Raw genomic sequence first — 14189 nt, 5'->3', positions numbered from 1 at the left:
CACAGTACAATAGGATGGCCACAGGAGGGGCGGAGTAATGCTGGATCAGAACGGGTTCTACAGCAGCTAGGGACTCTAAAAGTGTGTCGAGAAATGCAAATTAACGGACCTAATGTAAGGGAGAGTAGGAACAACAGGAACGTCTCCAGCGAGGAACAATGTAATAGTTTTGAGTCCCCGAGAGCCAGGCGGAGGGAACCGAGAAAAGATAACACGATAAGATGCAGTTTAAGAATATTTGTACAGAGGTTCTGAAGATGCCATCAACCCCTCAGGATGTGAGGAGGCTGGGACAGAGCAGTGGGACAAACCTCGCCCCCTCAGGATCACACTAGTGAGTGAGGAGGGGTTGGAGTTATTCGGCAGGCAAAAAACTTAGCAAGGGGCGAGGCATTTCGAAGTGTATTCATTCACCCAGATTGCACAGTAATGCAGAGGGTACAGCACAGGAAGCTTCTGCAGGGGGAAGCAGAAGAGGGAGAGTCGAGGAGGGAGCAGGGACAGGTGTGCATAGGTTATATTCAGGGAGATAGTGGTGGAAGGAGTGTGCCGACACGGCCGGGAGACAGCAGAGCACCCTCCACCGCTCTGCCCCCGCCCGGGAGGTGGCACCAGCTCCGCCTATCAGCGGGAGGAGGGAGGCAGCATTGTAAACAATGACATTTCTAAACACACCCTGGTGTGCTTAAATGCAGCTTCTGGAGATAGGGTTAATTCTAAGGCAAGACGTTGCAATGGGAACAAATTGGGCTAAATAATGTACTAATACTAGTGTGAAAAAGTTTGAAACACTACTGAAGGTACACCAACCAGATGTTGTAGGGTTGTAGAACTGTTGTACAAGAACAGGAGAAGCGACCCAGAGGATTGTGAGTTCAGTATGGATATATGACTCATTTACGAACCTTTCCTTAAACAACTTGCAAGAAAGGGTGTGGTTATCTATAGTTAAGCAAAACCTTAGAGCCAGCCAGGTGAGGTGCAGGGAAGAGGATGTTTTTGAAAAATCAAAATGGTGTAAAGTTAAGTTAAAGGGGGAGAGACTTACTGTTGGGTGTATCTACATTTCCCCAAACTTTAGATTATTAAACCAAGGAAACTTAAGAGCTTTCATAGACAAAAGAAATGGTGCTCCACCATAGTCACCTCCTTGTCATGGGGTTTTTATCTATGGCGACATCAACTGGAGAAATGAAACCACACCAAATGACTAAATACCGCTACTCTTTTGTGAGAAATTCTGAGACATATCAAACACTCCAGCCTTTGGACCTCATCATAACAAACGAGGAGGGTATGGTGGCAACTGGAACACCTAGCTTCCGTTGGCACCAGTCACCACATAACGTTGTCCTTCAGATTCAACTGTTACTGGTTCATGACAAAACCAGGCCAGGTTCCAAATATCACAAGGGTAATTACCACGGGATGAAAAGAGGAGATGAGGTATCCACTGGCCTGATTTACTAAGGTATAGGCGCAGACTTGCCTCTGAATATCATAGGTAAGTGAACCATTTGGTCGAGAAATATATACCCAAGACCAACCCAGTGCCTCAGGATACAGGGGACCGCACACATGAACCATGCGGCGGTCGACAAAGTTAGAAAAACAGAAATTCAAGACGTGGTTGGGACTAACGATGAGCAGGACCGGATGATGTATGCCCGATCCGGAGAACCAGCAAAGTCAGAGTGTGAGAGGGCTGGAAAAAGTTCAGAGGCTTGTTGTGAGTGAGGTCAAGTCAATCCAAGGCATTTACTGCTACAAGTCAAAGTCAATTACGAGTAGACATTTCCAGACCTGGAGGCTTGAAGATGGTTGTCATGCCGTGATTATGACCAGGACAGGCGGAAAAGCGTTGGACTGGTTTCTTTCCTATGTTCACAAGGGAGGATGTGAACAATCTTCCTGCATTTGAGGACAGACGTTTTGACACAGCGCTGACCCACAAAGTGTTCTCAGAAGAGGTTATAAGAAAATAAATTAAAAGCTAAGGTTGGCCTGACATGGGTGCACCCCAGAGCTAAAGAGGTTGTTAATAAGCTTGCTGACCCCTGAAGATCCTGTTCTGTAAATGCCTGGATAGACAAGGTCCCCAGTGATTGGAAAATGGCTTAAGTGAGTCTAGAATTGAAGGGCGATTGACATTCAAGATAAAATTATAGACCAGTGAGCCTGACCAGCACTGGTGTGTAAAAGTACTTGAGATCTCATAATAAATGCCATGATGGAATTTTTTTTTTAGTCACCCAGGCACAGGGCACTATTTCAGGGCCTGAGGTAATGTTAATAATAATAATAATAATAATTGATAAAGTAATGATTGTGTGTGGTTGGTGTGTGTGTGTGTGTGTGTGTGTGTGTGTGTGTGTGTGTGTGTGTGTGTGTGTGTGTGTGTGTGTGTGTGTGTGTGTGTGTTGTGTGTGTGTGTGTGTGTGTGTGTGTGTGGTGTTGTGTGTGTGTGTTCATGTGTGTGTGTTTGTGTAATATGTGTTTGTGTGTTAGTTCATAGTAAGTAGAATTTATGTACAAAATACAAATAAAAAATAAAATAATAACAATAATAATATGCTTACAACACTAATGTATAATATGTGTGTGTGTAATGTGTAATATGTGTGTGTGTGTGTGTTGAAACAAAAGAAATAAAAAATATAAGAATCAATAGTGAGGAAACGATATAGCTGTGGTTTTGTCAAAGTAAGAGAAACAATTGAGACCCACATCATTGTGTGTAAATGAGGCAGAAAGACAGATCAGCAACCTGGACTTGGTCTCTATTCGTGATGCCATATGGCAGCAGGGTCTACCATAGACAACATTATGAACTATATCTTCGGGCATTTTATTAGCTTTTACCTACTATATATAAATAACCTTGTATGGGTTTATGGTTTTATGCCAAGACGCTCCTGTACGCAATTACCGGTATTTATGCTTGGACGGGTATTGGAACAGGGTTGTAATATCGACAATATATACCTAGATTCGCTAAGGCTTGACATTACCAAAAAGGCTAATCTAGAAGGGTTCGGGATTTGGGGAAGTGTCTCTTTATGGATCGGAGACTTTCTTGCATGATCGCAAACGTGTGGTGGTGATTAATGACTGAAATCGTCATGTACCCTATAATCGAAATTACCCAGGGAGTGTTATTGGGCTGTTTTTTGTTTTCATAAATGAATGCCGAAGCTATGCACTCCTCCATACAAATGTGTGCAGACAATGCCCGGTATTTTCGGAAATTATAAACCAAACAGACTGCGTACGCTACAGAAAGCTCTGTGAGCTTCAAAAGTGGTCGAAGAAATGCGCATAATATTCAATGTCGCGAAATGTAAGTGGCTGCACCTGCGTTCATACCAACGGTAAGGGGTGTATCATATGTCCCTACGGGACAAACAACTGCATTAATAGATTGAATGCGAAAGGACCTAGGTGTGTATGTTGAGCAATGAACTGAGACCGCCATTGTGAAAGAAGAAGTGAATCAGGCAACTAAACTATTAGGTCTTATAAAGGTCGTTCAGATTCTTGGGAGATGGCCTCGTGATCTTCAAGAGCGAACTGCTTCCCCGCCTGGAGTATTGTCACCGTCTGGTCCCGAGATATGCTAGGGACGTCAGTTGGCTCAAAATGTTCAGAGGATGGGCCAGGTGCCTGCACTTCGGCCTCAGCTACCTTGAGAGATTGGGCACTGAGCCCCTTACAAGCTTATACTTCAGACAGGTAAGGGGTGATCTAATTGGTGTAGCATCTAGGGCACTACTCAGTCAATGTCTTGGAGCTGGCGGACGCCTGGCCTGAGGGTCATAGCTCAAGATTGAAGAAGCCGTAAGTCAAAACTGTGAGGACAAATTTTTTTCGGGTGAGAGTTGTGAACTCTTGGAACAATCTAAAAGAAAGTGTTGTGACGGCACCGAGTGTGAGCTCTTTCAAGACAAGACTTGACCAACACTGAAGCAGGTTCAGGTACATTCAGGAGCCGGTGCATGCCCAGTACTGCCAACAGTGCGTAACAGGGTGGCCGATCGCCCCAGCAGCTAACGAGCCGATCATTTGGTGGGGATAAAAGCAAAGGAAAATAGAGACGTGATGATGCTCAAGCGGTTAACGAGGATCAGTGGTGAAGAGGATAAAGAGGTAAACAATCTGCCGACCTAGCTTATTTAGTGTCTGGGTAGAGTGTAGAGCAGGTCTCATTTTTTCATTTAATTCTACATTACTTTTTTTTCACTAACTGGAAATATAAGACGCTTTAAAAATGATTCCTTAAGCTCTGCCATAGTTAAAAGCAGTCTCTTACCCGACTGAAGGAAGAAAAATAGTTTGATCTTTAATGAAGAAACATTCTGGTTCTTTTACTTTTACTTTTTTACTTTTTATCCTCTTCACCGTATCGAACCCGTTAGCCGTACGTTGGTCGGTCACGTCTCTGTTACTTCTGTTGGCAAGTAGAATCTTGAATATCAGCTGCTCCCAATGCTGGTCAAGTCTGGTCTTGAAACAGCTAACACTCGGTGCCGTCAGCAATACTCTGTTAATTGTTCCAGAGTTCATTCTCACTCCTAAGTTTGCCTCACAGCTGGACTTGTGGCTTCTTCAACCGTGGTGTGGCCCTTTGGGGCAGGCGTCCGCCAGCTCCAAATATGGACACTCGACTGGATGGTGCCCTCCGAGATGTTTATAAACTTGTAAGTCGTCCCTCCGTCGTGCTGGTGGGCAGTTGCAGGCGTTCTATTTCTATGGATGGTGAGTTTTAAATCTGCAGGCACCAGTCTGGGCATGGATATTTTCAATCAACTGACAGTCTCTAGCATATCTCAGGGACCAGATGGGGTGCCAGTACTGAGGGATGCATTTTACTCTTTAAGAAGTGGTTATCTATGTCAAAAACATTTTGAAATCTAACAAATCTTCGAAAAAGAAAACCTCAAAAGTGACAAGAAAGGCGAGAACCGTCGCATCTGTGGGACGTTTCTGTTGTCATACAAACACACAACTTGTTCCAGAGGTCTTTTGTACACAATAACCAAACATTATCTTTCACTCTGTCAAACCTCTTCTTGTATAATGAAGGGGGCGATTAAATACATATCCCCCTTCCTTTGCTATCAGTCGGTCAGTCAATCACCCACCCAATCTGCTGTAATGGATGAGCTCGTACCAGATCCCTTCCAAAAGGCAGAAATCGATGTGGTTTCGCTATATCATTTTAAACAAACCAGTAACAGTCCTCAACTATACGACCTACCATATCCCATAATATTAGTGATTCATACCAGAAAGAGGCCAAGAAAACCTAACGATTATGAGAACACATTAAACAGCTGAGTTAACAAAATAATAATACCTGTAATAATAATATTAATAAACTGTGGTCAGGACACGTTTCATGTAGATGTAAAGTAGAGAGAAGGGGATATGGCAACACCATCAACAACTGGAATTACATATTTACGATAAGGTAAAATACACTGGTTAATCATAACGGACACGGGGCTTTTGTTATCACAGTTTCAGTTAACGGAAAAAATCAGACCAGACATTTATAATAATAATAATAAATAATAATAAATAAAGAAAATCTAATACAGGGGTATTCTTTAACAATGCAATACAGTCAGCATGTGTATATACAGCAAAGTGTAAGTGATAACTGGTACTTTCAATGAATTGTATCTAGACAGTGCAGGTATACAGTACAACGATATTATAGTAAACAGTATATGGCAATTTGACCATAGATAGCTGACAGAGCCACCAGCGGCTAATGAGCCGCCGATCATGGCGAAGAGATAAAGTGAAGTAAAAGTTATAGCTATAAGAAGAAAATGGTTTCCGCCTGGCTCTCGTACTCGCATTTTTGCATTTGAGCATTGCTGTGTGTACTGGGGATTGTGATTGGTGGATCTAATTTCGACTATCACTGTCAGGATAAATATTAAACGATCCAAAATTTTACTAATAAACTATTCGTCGTTATTTAACGTCATGACAAGTTTCCAAATGTTCGTATATTTGCATAAAGAAGAAATTATTAATAATTAATTTTCTCTAAGTCGTTGGATGAACAACTCTTGCGTGAAGTGAACCATAGGCCTAAATGTCTGAATTGCATTACATGAGTTCGAGATGTACGTTGACAGTTGAAGTTGTCGATTGACTGCAAGGGGTCAGTTGTAGGTTTAAGATGGTAATACTTCCTGCACTAGCAGGTCACCTAGCGTTCTGAGGAACTGACACTTTTGAGAAGGCTGAAGAATATATCCCGAATAATACTTCGACCAGTTGTGCGTACGACCACCATTGTAGAATATATCCCATGTTACAATAAGTTTTGGGTGAATAATCTACTCAAAAAGAGTGAAATAAATATACACGGGAATAAAACCTCAACCAGCTGTGGATACCCAATACAGAGCTCACGACCATAACCCGGAATTTCTCAACCAGCGCTGTGGTTCATTTTAAGAATCCTCAACCAGCTGTGTTCGTCTTTTTTCCCAAGAAGAGGCATTGTGAAACGTCAACACATATCTTATATAACCTTATATGGATGGCACACAAAACATGTTTGAGAGCCAAGACGGACGTCATTTGAGTCCATTATTAGGTAGTGGGCACAGGCGTTTCCTAGTGTTCGTCCATCGGTACTTAATGATAGTTGTTTTTTCAGGATTATATGGCCATTTTGGCTTTTCGGTAAGGAGGAAGCTATATACTGTGTGAATGAAAAAAGTCTCGTTCAGATTCTTTGAACACTGGAATGGCTGGCAACTCAAGGCCGTTTGTTTACTATAGAGACAAACATAAAAAAGCCCAACCAAAAGACTAAGTAACCAATCACTGATCACTTTTTAAATTTATAATTTTTTTGCGACGTCTATAGAAAACAACATGAATTGCCAGCTGTCTCAGCAGTGTTCAGAATCTTAGAACGAGACTGCATTTTATTGGTGAATTTTTCTTGGAAATTTCAATGTTAGAATATTTGTCCTGAACTGATGTGATATAATGATATAATTTGGTGCAGGTGTTTGTAGAAATATTAGCTGATTCACACACATACACATTTCATTAGCTTAATAAACAAGAATTTAAAATCATGTTTCTTATACATGATGCCTCAGGCCTTCTTCCCATGGGGCTATAGTCTGTTCACTCGAACCTTGCAACTGAGGCCGAGGGTCAGTTTGTAGGAAGGAAGGGGTGGTTGGCAGAAGGGCACCCCAGAATCACTACATTTCTTCAATATTTAATCTATCGTACTTATACTCTTATATCTTAAGGGACAATAACTTGTCTGCGTTGATCTTTGATAATTTCGGATTTAGTAAAAATTAACATATGAAACGCTCAACATTTTCAAATCTGGTGAATTAATTTGCAATAAATAAAATTTAATTATAAATACTTATTTTATTAAGATAGCACTGAGCTCTGTCAGTGAAATATAAACTTAATAAGTGAACGTCATTGTTTGGCGGGCTGTTTGCTCCAGTTGGAGCTGAACTACAGACCCATGTAAAGGACAGACCGACAGACATCTGCAGTACGATGGATTAAGAAACAAAGTCAGTTTCTCATTTACTACATTATCAGCATGGTTACAAGTCTCATCTAAGTATCTGACAGTTACTGGTAAGAGAAAGGTTGGTTTCAGGCAGGATTGGGGTTGAGGTGGAGGTTAGCCTCTTATAAATTTAAATTAAATCATTTAATATCACATTTTTTGACTCTGCCAATAGCTCAATTTCTTAGGTATCACTTTAGTATGGACCAGCCATGTACTTAATTTATCTACCTGCAGCCTGGGTCTGTTGGACATCTCTTATTTCTGTCGTCGGTCTTACTGGAGCACTTACTTTTCTCGACCTCTGCTGCCCAGGTAGATGATGACTGCAGGGGTTACCAGATCATGTGTTGTCCATTATCTGCCCTCAGCGACCGACTGTTTTCTGTCTGGGGTTACTCCGGCAGTGGGTTGAAACATACACATACTTATACATCCTCTTCACCACTGATCGGCTCGTTACCCGCTTGGGCGATCGGTGACTCTGTGTGTTACACTGTTGGCAAGTACTGGGCATGCACCGGCTCCTGAATGTACCTGAACCTGCTCCAGTGTTGGTCAAGTCTTGTCTTGAAAGACCACTCGGTGCCGTCCTGACTTTTCTGGTAGGTGTTCCAAGTTCACAACTCCTCAAAAGTTTGCCTCACGGTTTCTGGACTTCGGCTTCTTCAATCTTGAGCTGTGCACTGTGCAGCTCAAGTAAGGACACTCAGTTGATGGTGCCTGAGATGCTTATACTCAAATTAGGTCGCCCGTCCGTCTGTAGTATAAGCTAGGCAAGTTCAGGCGCAATCTCAGGGTAGCTGAGGTGCCGAAGTGCAGGCACCAGTCTGGTGGCCATCCTTGAACATTTTCAACCAACTGACAGTCCCTAGCATCTCGGGGACCAGACGGGTGACAGTACTCCAGATGAGGAAGCTTCACTCTTGAGAGATCGTTATGAAGGACGGACCGTCTAGATTCTGAACGACCTTCTTATAAGACCAATAATTTATTTGCCTGATTTACCTTCTTCTCTAATGGCCCAAGAACTTCAGCTCATTGTCAACATACACACCTAGGTCCTTCTTGTACATGTTCTGGGTACTCAATTCTAACTACAGGAGCGAACACAAACACCTGTAGAGTTTTTGTAGGTTTTATGAATAGAGACGACGGTTCCACTACCTCTATGGGTCAACTGGCCTCTCAGGTGACATGTGGCAGTGATACATTAGCAGCTTCCAGATGTCGCCAGGCACATTATCTAAGCATATGGGACATGGTAAATACAATGCCACACGCTGCTAGCTAGGCTGAATAAATAATGTATATAAATGGAGTACATACATAATATACATACACCCTCCCCCCCATACGCTCATAGCAAAGTCTTGAGCGGACCTTTCTTTGAATCCGTTCCGAGCGTCGAGGACTTGATCACTGGGGAGGATATGGGACTCAACACTGGTGGCGGGTCAGCAGAAGGCGTTGTTACGGGGCGGAGAAAACGGCGGTTCCTCCACCACACACGACCAATGGGTAACCGCACCTGGTAGTCCCGTGACTACCGAGACCCATGACTACGCCCACTTTGTCCCAACGTAGGGAGGTCGGGTCCTGAACACAGACTTGGGTGCCGACACTCAACTTGGGGAGAGAACGGGTGGTCGTTGTGAGACGACAACATCATGAGCACGTTCGGCAGCTCGACGATCACAATCCTCTGTCTTGGCCTGCCACTCCTTGGAGAAGGACTGGGGTGAGCAGGGAGCATCCGGTATGATTGGGTGTGTTCCGGAGTTCAAGGAGACCCCGGCCGAAGGCCTCGCAGTCAATATTCCCAGAAGGGCCACTTTGAGGATGAGGTGCTTCAGGATTTGACAGCAGCCTCAGCGTGGCCATTGACTGCGGGTAAGGCGATGACAACACATGCCGGACTCCCCATCGGTCAGGGAACACAGCAAAGTCCCGCTTAGAACTGGGGCCTCCGTCGGTTTGCAGACGCAAATGAACGTCCACGTCACGAATTAGTGGCGGAACTTGCTGATGGTGGTTTTAGACGTTGTATCATTACCGCACTTGATGACAACCGGCCAACCAGAGAGACGGTCGACGATAACCAGGAAGGACTTTCTGACACACAGAAAAAGTCGGCCGACACAGACTCAAGGGCGGGGTGGGGTTGTCGTCACTCATGAAGGGTTCCTGCTGCTAGCTGGGTTGTAGTACTTGGCAGGGCTCACATGCATGGACAGCATTGGAGATGTCGGAGTCGATGCCAGGCCAGAACACAGTCTGTCTTGCACGTCGTTTGGTGGCCTCAGCCCACGGTAACTGTCGTGAAGGCGAGCCAAGACGGGGACGTGAGGCAGCAGGGACAACTACGCCGGTTCCGACAGTACAAGGTCCCCGTCGCAGTAGAGCTCATCGCAGAGCTCCAATACGGGAGCAGGGTGTTGTGATGGTCATAGCGTTTGCTGGGGAATCCATTCCTCGCACACTGACGAGTCGGACCACCGAAGGGTCAAGACGTACCTGGCGCTCCTCTCGAGCAGCCAGGTCAACTGTTAACTTGGCCCATACCAACTCCCCCCCTGAACCCTCCTCCCCACCGGAATATCAACAAGTTCACGCCAGAAGTTACTATTTCATTTAGGAAAGGAATGGAACCAGTGTTAAAACAGAGGTGAACAGTGGTGAACAGTGCTTAAGTCAGTGAGAACAACTCAACAGTAACAGTGGTACCCAAGTTGACCTTCGCACAGTGAGGTCCCAGGTACCCAGTGATAACGGCCCGACCCAACAACCAGCGATGTGTTAATCCGTCTACGATAGGAAGGCCTGGGACCACACCTCACCTATAGAACACCGTCTGTGAGGGAACTACTACACCACGAGGCCCCTCATAACACCATCTGTGAGGGAATTACTACACCACGTGAGGCCCCTCATAACACCATCTGTGAGGGAATTACTACACCACGTGAGGCCCTCATAACACCATCTGTGAGGGAATTACTACACCACGTGAGGCCCCTCTTAACACCATCTGTGAGGGAATTCCTACACCACGTGAGGCCCCTCATAACACCATCTGTGAGGGAATTACTACACCACGTGAGGCCCCTCATAACACCATCTGTGAGGTAATTACTACACCACGTGAGGCCCCTAACACCATCTGTGAGGAATTACTACACCACGTGAGGCCCCTCATAACACCATCTGTGAGGGAACTACTACACCACGTGAGGTCCCTCCTAACACCATCTGGGAGGGAGTTACTACACTACGTGTTTGCTGTTCAACACCTACATTAATCTGTATGTTCACTGTATGTTCCTTCACCTTTCTCTAATGAAGGCTTTTGTTAAACCACCAATGTATGTAATAAGTCATTTATGCCCAATGTATATTTTCAGCTTTCGATCTGCAGAACTTTTTCAATAAACCGTTAATTATTATTATTATTATTATTATTATTAGGAAGGGTCATCTCGGGCCGCTGTTCGAAGGTCCTCCATTGCCTTGTTGTCATCTGGTGACAGGTCCGAATGGAGGGATTGGACGTGTGTAGTGTGACCATAGTCCTGACCCGGAAGAGCGAGGTCGGCGTCCCAGGCATGGTCTTCTGGGTAGGGCGGCTGACAGGAGAGGCAGGATAAGGCATCAGGGATGCAGGGCTCATACCCGCACGCCACACTGCTGTGGGAGAATATACATAAGGAGCTTCTCCTTCCAGACCTTTGGAGCGAAGTGCTCAATGGCAGCAAGCGTGTAGTGGTTGAGGATCCAGGACAAGCGGGCGATGGTCGGTCACTAGGTGAAAGTGTTGCAGGCGTATGAGGTAAAACCTGCACTTGGACATCGCCCAAGCCACAGCCAACAGCTCCAACTCAATGGTGGCATAGCGTGTCTCGGTGTCAGAGAGGAAACGCAAGCCACATTGGACGAGCCGGAACTGCCCTCTACCGTGATCCTGCAATAGGGCGTATCCCACGCCGTACAAGCGTGAGGCATCTGTCTGCAAAACCGTCGGCAAGGCTGGGTCAAACGTGGCAAGGACAGGTGGACTAGACAGGGCCTGTTTCACTTGCTGGAAGGCCTTGTCGTGGTCGGGAGTCCACAGGAATGTCCTCTTGGGGCTCATCAGGGGGCTAAGTGGTTGGGCGGCTGCGGAGATGTCCGGCGAAAGCTCCGCTAACTAGTTGACGAGACAGATGAAGGACCTCAAGTCGGTGAGGTTAGCAGGGGTGGGGAAATCCGAGATAGCGTGGACCTTGTCCGGGTCAGCTGCAATACCATTCCCTGAGAGGGTGTACCCACAAGAGTCCACTGAAGAGCCGGCAAGAACAAGCTTGTCGGCATTTACGGTGATGCCGTGCTTCTGGCACCTGTTGAGTACCTCGTAGATACGGCAGAGGTGATCCATGTCGTCCTCATTGTACACGAGTATGTAGTCGACCACTTTCACGCAGTTTGCCAGACCTTGTAGAGCCATATAGCCTCGAAGGCAAAAGGCATCTCCTGTAGCGGCGAATCCCATGGGGCCACGGCAATAACTGTAATGTCCATGCGGGGTAATGAAAGTTGTAAGTGGTCGGTCTTCTTCGGCAAGCTCTGTCTGCCAGTATCCACACAGGGCGCCCATCGTCGTGAAGAAGCGTGCCTTCGGGTCCACACTGAGTATGGCTGCAAAGGACGTGGGAGAAGGGTGAGCAGGACGAGACACCTGGCTGTTGAGCCTGGAGAGGTCAGTGGTGATCCGAACACCACCTTTGGGTTTTGCGACGCCTACCATAGGGTGACACCATGGAGACGGGTCATCACCGGCTGGTGCAATGATTTCTTGGGCGACCATGGAGTCCAGCTCGTTTTTGACTGCATCATGGAAGGCCAGGACGACCTGTCGAGGGGTGTAGATAGCGAAGGGCTTTTCGTCGTCCCTCAAGTGGATCCTCATGAGGGGGGCCTACCATCTTCTTGAGGGGTTTGGATTCCAGAGCGGACTTGGTCACCAGAACGTCGCTGAATTCCTTCAGGAAGTACTTCCGAGCATTCGAAGGAGAGGTGTCAGTGGCAAGAGGTAGGGGTAGGGCAACAGCAGGGTTGTTGCTGCTCCTTTCGTGCACCCTGTTGGCGTATTTTACCTCGAAAATAGGTTTTGGGAAGTCCTGGGAGATGATGACCAACTCTTGGCAATGTCTGTAGGACAGCAAAGGAGTCAGGACACCATTATGCACATCGATCCAGGGTTGACACGACCTGTTGCCAAAGGTGATGCGTGCTTGGAGTGAACCTAGGGCTGGGGCCATCTGTGAACCATCTGCCGTGAAGCGGAGATCCTTGGGAGGCGGTCCTAGATCACTTGGAGAGAGCCCCAAACATTGCAAATGTTGGGGACCGATGACTGTAGCATCAGCACCGGTGTCAGGCAGCATCTCGAGATGGGATGACACACTGCCGTAGGTCACGATGACTCTGATGTGCTGGGGAACTTTGGTCCTGGGACGTGAGGGGGAGTACATCTTCCTAATATGGCTTGAGCGTTGTCCAGGGTCGTCATGCCTCTGATTTGACTACTGTGGGCGGCCCTCACTGGTGGAAGGGCGCTGCTGCTTCCACCGACGCTGTCCCTTGGGTTTGTTGGTAGGGCAACACTTATCGTAGTGGCCCAGACGGCCACACACATTGCACTGGACTCGTTTGGCTGGGCACCGTACTGTAAGTGACCAGTGGCCCTTACGGTCACAACTGTTGCAGGTAGACTCAACAGCTGGACACACCTGTGTTCCATGCTGCTTACCACAGTTGTTACAAAAGGAGCCGGGCGTGGGCGTGGTGGGCGAAGGTGTTGGGGTGGACTTCTTGTCCTTCTTGTACTGGGACATAGCCCGTACAGCTGTAGGGGGAGCTCAGATGGCAGAGGTGGCACACCTGGCAGCCTCATAGGAGCAACATATTGTCAACACATCCTTAAGAGAAGAGGAATAGTCGAGGGAGGTGAGGTGTTGGACAAGCTCCTCGTCCTTAACACCCATCAGGATCACCTGCTTCAACTGGGTCTCCTCGCACTGCTGGTGATTACCGGGGCATATGTCTACCTTTTCCGAGGCTCTCTTGAGTTGTACATAGAAAGCATCAAAAGTCTCGCCCTCCATCTACCTACAGCTAAGCAATTCCCTCATGCATAGAGCTTCATTCCGCTGACCTTTGATGTGCCATTGTAGAACATCCAGTACCTCCTCTACAGATAACGAAGAAGTCGGGGGCACCTGCAACGTATGTTCTAAGACACACTGCGTTTCCAAAGACAGACACATACATAGCTGAATGAGTTATTTAGGCTGTGACAAGCTCTGGAGATCCACCATTGTAGCATAATCAATCCACCGTCCCCGCCATTCACGAAAAATCTGGAAAGTCGCATCAGGTTCAAGATGGGTAGGGGTTGGGCAGCCGCTTTGGGTGGGGCTGGAGGGCGTAAAGAAGGTGTTGACGAGGTACCTGAACCAGTCGGTACCGAAGTGGTGGGAGAGCCAGAGGCTTGGTTAGCAATGAGGTGAGATATCAAAGCTCCAAACCGTTCACTATCTTCCAATCTCCTTTTTTCATCCTCAACATGTCT

General features: G+C 46.5%; 1 protein-coding gene across 3 annotated transcripts in view; it reads left to right on the top strand.

The window, feature by feature from the left end:
* LOC121874118 overlaps positions 1–14189 on the top strand; it is a 43548-nt gene that overhangs the window by 1290 nt on the left and 28069 nt on the right. The window contains exon 1 of one of the 3 annotated variants that reach the window (XM_042378071.1): positions 6585–6619. The exons of the other annotated variants lie outside the window; for them this stretch is intronic. The gene's annotated coding sequence lies outside the window, so the exon portion shown is untranslated. Of the gene's footprint in view, positions 1–6584; positions 6620–14189 lie in introns of those variants that run through there. 3 annotated transcript variants of the gene reach the window in all.

Source organism: Homarus americanus, unplaced genomic scaffold, assembly GCF_018991925.1.
Source record: "Homarus americanus isolate GMGI-L3 unplaced genomic scaffold, GMGI_Hamer_2.0 scaffold49667, whole genome shotgun sequence".
Taxonomy (NCBI): domain Eukaryota; kingdom Metazoa; phylum Arthropoda; class Malacostraca; order Decapoda; family Nephropidae; genus Homarus; species Homarus americanus.
The sequence above is the reverse complement of the archived record's forward strand: the minus strand, read 5'-3'. Positions and strand labels throughout refer to the sequence as shown.